The following is a 6,412-nucleotide window of genomic DNA, read 5'->3' as shown; positions in this document are numbered from 1 at the left end:
GAGGCTCTTGTTGCTGCGGTAGACGATCACTTGCCGCTTGCAAAAGCGCGTAGAAGATCTTGATCACGGTGCCACGAACGGGCAGCACCTCCGTACTCGGTCACACGTTCGGTTGTTGATGAAGACGACGTCCACCTCCCGTTCCAGCGGGCAGCGGAAGTAGTAGCTCCTCTTGAATCTGACATCACGACGGCGTGGTGTCGGTGGTGGTGGAGAACTCCGGCGGAGCTTCGCTAAAGCACGCGGGAGCTATGGAGGAGAGGGGGGCGGCTAGGGTTTGGGAGGGGGTGGCCGGCCACTCAAGGGGGGCGGCCAGGTTGTGGTCTTGGGGTGGCCGGCCCCCTCCCCTTGGCCCCTCATTATATAGGTGGAAGCCCCAAGTGTTGGACTACAAGTCTCCGAATAAGACCCGAACCCAAAACCTTCCATGTGATAGGGAAACCTACCCAAGGTGGGAATCCCACTTGGGTGGGATTCCCCCCTTCCATGTGGGGGGGGGGGGTGGCCGGCCCCCATAGGGGGAGTCCACTTGGGACTCCTCCCCCACTAGGGTTGGCTGGCCATGGAGGTGGAGTCCCTCCGGGACTCCACCTTCCTTGGTGGTTTCTTCCGGACTTTTCTAGAACCTTCTAGAACCTTCCATAGAACCTTCCGCATCATTTTAATTCACATAAAATGACATCCTATATATGAATCTTATTCTCCGGACCATTCCGGAACTCCTCGTGATGTCCGGGATCTCATCCGGGACTCCGAACAAATATTCGAACTCCATTCCATATTGAAGTTCTACCATTTCAACATCCAACTTTAAGTGTGTCACCCTACGGTTCGCGAACTATGCGGACATGGTTGAGTACTCACTCCGACCAATAACCAATAGCGGGATCTGGAGATCCATAATGGCTCCCACATATTCAACGATGACTTAGTGATCGAATGAACCATTCACATACGATACCAATTCCCTTTGTCACGCGATATTTTACTTGTCCGAGGTTTGATCATCGGTATCACTCTATACCTTGTTCAACCTCGTCTCCTGACAAGTACTCTTTACTCGTACCGTGGTATGTGGTCTCTTATGAACTTATTCATATGCTTGCAAGATATTTAGACGACATTCCACCGAGAGGGTCCAGAGTATATCTATCCGTCATCGGGATGGACAAATCCCACTGTTGATCCATATGCCTCAACTCATACTTTCCAGATACTTAATCCCATCTTTATAACCACCCATTTACGCAGTGGCGTTTGATGTAATCAAAGTACCTTTCCGGTATAAATGATTTACATGATCTCATGGTCATAAGGACTAGGTAACTATGTATCGAAAGCTTATAGCAAATAACTTAATGACGTGATCTTATGCTACGCTTAATTGGGTGTGTCCATTACATCATTCATATAATGATATAACCTTGTTATTAATAACATCCAATGTTCATGATTATGAAACTAATCATCCATTAATCAACAAGCTAGTTTAAGAGGCATACTAGGGACTTCTTGTTGTCTACATATCACACATGTATCAATGTTTCGGTTAATACAATTATAGCATGGTATATAAACATTTATCATAAACATAAAGATATATAATAATCACTTTTATTATTGCCTCTTGGGCATATCTCCAACATGTTCTGCTAGAAACCAGGGAAAATTCTATTTCCTATATTCAAGTGAGATGCAGATAAAAAGCTCTAGAAAATTTGATTACATGGATGAAAACTAATCTTATGCACTGTATATTGCTCAAACCACTGAAGCTTCACTTGCGTGAGAAATTTCTTGAGATTCTCATTACATGTGTAGAAAGAGGCAACCTTGCACAACCACTCACGGTGAGGCCCATTTTCATGGAAGCTCCAGCTGCCACGACATGACTCATGTCTAAAGAAGAATGTAGGTGCAAAATTTTGTCAAGCACCGTACCTGAGCGAAGGGCCAAGCACCGTACCTGAGCGAAGGGCCAACATGTGGGAGTTGAACACGACAGTCGACGACACCTTGTCTGGTGCTTGAGGTGGCGCCACCGATGGATGAGCCTGCATCTAACCAGGTGTGTGGACTTTGTAACTACAAACCTGCAGGTTATTTCGTTCTAATAAAACCAACATATTAAAAGTGAGCACCTGATAGACGCAAGAAATAACCGATAACAATTAATGACTAACCAATAACAATTACTTGTAAGATCCTGACCATCCTCTCGGACTATTGGTGACCTTGCAGGCACCCTTGTATTTAAACAACACATCAACATCTACAGATACCTCGACCAACCATCCAAGCCATGGGCTGGAAACCATAGTCACTAAGGCTGAGACTTCTGATAGCTATAAGAAATGCCATTACACAAATCTGACATTGAAGGAAAGATTAGCCCACTCGCAGATGGACTATTAGTGCAACTAAAACTAGTTAAATTCCCGTGCGTTGCCACGGGTTCTCATATTTAGTTTGCCGCCACGACATAAATATTATAGCTACATAATGTGGACTTTCTATGTAGAATATTTTTCTTATCTCTAGACCGTTCGGTGACTGGATAGCACCCAAGCCCTAAAATAATTGAGGTCATATAACATTGTGATAATTTCTCCTATTCAAAATAATTATAAAAATGGATGTACTTGCACGAGGGAGTGCTAAATCTTCCCATGTCCCACTTTCACCCTCTTCCTAAATCTACTATGAAATTCACCCATGGATGCTTCTTCCCAGCATGAATGCGATGAAGTCTATCACAATCGTCCCTCTGTAGTTCCTCGTGCTTCTCCCAACCCACCATCTAAAAATGACCTTGAATTCCCAAAGACATTTCACCTCCTAGGGGGGACTCCCGACAGAAAACTTCACTCGCCCCTCTTGTTGTCCCATCTCTTGCGCTATTGAGGTAAGGAATGACGCAGGGCTCGACCTCCCGACATGTTGCCATTTCGACGGTCTCTTTGTGGGGGTGCATGACCCTGATTCTCGGCCTTCCAGGGTCTTTGTCTTCTTGGTTGTGGCCATTGAGTTCTCCTCGGTCCGAGGTTCACCCAGCCACACTCGATCTTCTGCCTAAATTTTAGGTCGTCGTCTAACAGACGTGGTCACTACCGGTCTACATTACATCAATGATTTTTGTCTCTTTTTGTTTGGGTTGTTGCTCTCTTCGAATGTGCTATGGATTGGCTGTGGTGGGAAAGCTATTGTCCTGATGAAGAAGCTGCGACTTTATAAGTTAGGGAAATGTTTTGATTGTAATTTGATTATAAAATGACCGATTGTAAGGTGGTTATTACAACCAAAATATAAACAACTCTAGCATTTAGCATGCAGACAGCTAGCTCTCAGTTATCAGTATTTTTTAGCGTTTAGCTCTCACATATCTGAAGTTCTACATGCGCGTAGTAACAATAATTTTAACACAGGATTAGTCATGTTCGTTCTCAAATAGAAACTCTGGATACTGTACTATTTTTGCACCCACCTATTACCGGAAATTAATCAACTTTTGCAGGCACGTAATAACATGAATTGCCATCCTTAATCTCTGGATACTTTAAAATTCTGTGAAATACAGAACGTATTGGTGATCTAGCATCAACTTATGTCCGGATAATGCAAAACAACAAGAGAAATTGGACTGTACAATAAATCAAGTATCCAAGCAAACTCTGATTTGTCCGCTTCAACTTCCAAATAATACTCTGTATATGAAATGAGTAAGTGCCAGGTATAATGCATGAGTAAACATGTATGGATTCGTGATGCTAAAGTGACAACAAACAGAAGACTGAAGCGAATCGGCATAAGTATATAGAGTGCATGAAACAATCAGTGGCTTGCGACCTCCTAGTCGGTCAGAGAGAGATCTACATTGTGACCTGACCTTCTTCAAAAAAATAAAGCAGACGGTGGTGCTAGAGCTCGGCGTGTGCGCGGTGGCATCTTTCGCGCGCCAGCATGGTTTCTGTTTGCATTATTTAGTTGAGGACATCTAAAATCTCCTTCAGAAATTGCTACAACTGCAACCGTTGATAGTACATGCACACTCCTTTAGTAATTGCCATAACTGCAACTTGCCATGCTCTCTGTCAAACAAAGATCAGAGATAAGATAAATGGCAAATTGAAGTAGCGGTGTACCCTGCACACTGGCTGTGTTCGTAGTGCCTCCACACGCAGTTTCAGTTAAATACAAACTGAAGTAGCGTCGTCTTCGTTCTAATAAAACCAACATATTAAAAGTGAGCACCTGATAGACGCAAGAAATAACCGATAACAATTAATGACTAACCGATAATAATTACTTGTAAGATCCTGACCATCCTCTCGGACTATTGGTGACCTTGCAGACACCCTTGTATTTAAACAACACATCAACATCTACAAATACCTCGACCAACCATCCAAGCCATGGGCTGGAAACCATAGTCACTAAGACTTCTGACAGCTATAAAAAATGCCATTACACAAATCTGACATTGAAGGAAAGATTGGCCCACTAGCAGATGGACTATCAGTGCAACTAAAATTTAGCAGCAGTGGTCGCTGCTCTAATTACGTACAACTATTTGATTAAGTTTTAGTTTAGGAAATATAGCAGAAGTTCTATACTGGCTATTCGATTAAGCTTTAGTGTGGAAATATAGGAGAATTGCTGGTTAAATCAATCTGGCAAACTGCAGCTTCCAAATTTTAGCCTATGCAAACCTCTAGATAGTAGTAGCTATCCAAGTAACACTAATTCATCAGTAGGCACAAATAAGCAATTAAGTAAGCTGTTGTTCATAGGCTAACACAGCAGGAAATACTATTGCACACTTGCTTCATATATCAATCATGTTAGCAGATACACTCAAAAACATATTATAGACATTTGAAAGACTATTACAGACATGTGATTTTGATGTAGTATCCCACAAACATATAAGGCTATTTGCCATAAATCCAGGCATAAATTCCTGCATTGACCATAAGGATTCGCAAATGGTCTGATATTCTATCCAATTAATCAAATCACTAAGAAGGGTTCAAGAACGGAGAAGCATACACATTGATGCCAAGAGTCACAAGTTCTGGAACTTGTGTGGAGAACCATTGTCACTGCCACATTCTCAACTCTGCAAACGAAGAAGGCAAAAGTAGCAGAGATGAACATTGCACACACACACACACACACACACCCAGGCCAAGGTGCTCACCACTGCACGTGCCATGGGCTGTAAATAATTTTGACGAATAACCTGGATACAACACTCTTGTGCAAAAATACAAGTAGAAGTTAAAACACACCTCTTTGAAATTAGGAACCAAACCAAAGCAATGAGATTTTCTATCCACCTCATAGTTCATACTTCCTGCTAAGCACATGTAGGCCATTATCTAAAAACACATCTGCGGGGTAGTCTTTTGCATCCTTCAAAAACAACGGTAAGTCGGAAAGTGATGACAATGCGCATGGTGGAGTAGAGGGGAAACAAAGGTGGTGAGGACGGGCATACCTGCAGCATCCATGAGCTCCATGAAATGCCAATGATACCTGTTGTCGTAGTTTTGTAAGAACCTCATGAACATCCAAACCCTAGATGCAAATAGATTATTTTTTCAGGATGAAATGAGAAAGAGAAGCTCAACCAGCGAGGGGAGTGAGAAGATGCCGATGTGTTCCAGCCGGGGTTCGCAGCGCCGTGGACATTGCCGGGGCCGGGTGACCTTCGTCCGTGCATCGCTCAAACCGCCGGATCTCGAACCCCTGCCGGCTGTGGACGACCTTCTCGAGCTCGAGGCGCCGCGCCGCCACCACTCTCCGCGTTGAGGCCACCCTCCTCCATGAACTCTCCTGCAGCGCCTCCTCTAGGCCACCACCGCTGCCGTCCCCATCTGGCGCCGCGCCCCCATGGTCATCCCAGCCGGTCCGCCGGCTCGCCGCCACCCTCCTCTAGGGTGCCGTCCTCCAGCACCTGCTCGCGTTCACCACAACGACATCGCACGTCGAGGTAGTCGATTGGGAGGAGGAGAAGCGGAGATTGGAGGGAAGAGGAGAGACGGGATTGGGGGAAAGAGAGGAGACATGAGGATTGGGGGAAAGCGGCGATCTAGGTTTTCACTGCCACTCGGCTGCTCCCACGCACACGCGGAAAGCAAGGCGATGCAAACGAGCGGAAGCTGAAGAAAAGCGACGGGAACAAGCGAGCCGGGCTATCTCTGCTGGCCGACCCCATACCCGACTGGCCCAAGGCGTCATGGATTCGATAAGAAGCTAAACAAGTCAACAAGAAACTTACCGATCCAACGGTTAGAGTGAAAAGTGGGAGAGCAAATTTACGGTAGCAGCTAAAACATGCGATCCAGATTTATTTGCCTCCTCAGGATAGCCTGGTTGGCTGGGTAGTCTAGCAACATTTATAGGAAGT

Source organism: Lolium perenne, chromosome 4, assembly GCF_019359855.2.
Source record: "Lolium perenne isolate Kyuss_39 chromosome 4, Kyuss_2.0, whole genome shotgun sequence".
NCBI classification, from domain to species: Eukaryota; Viridiplantae; Streptophyta; class Magnoliopsida; order Poales; family Poaceae; genus Lolium; species Lolium perenne.
The sequence above is the reverse complement of the archived record's forward strand: the minus strand, read 5'-3'. Positions refer to the sequence as shown.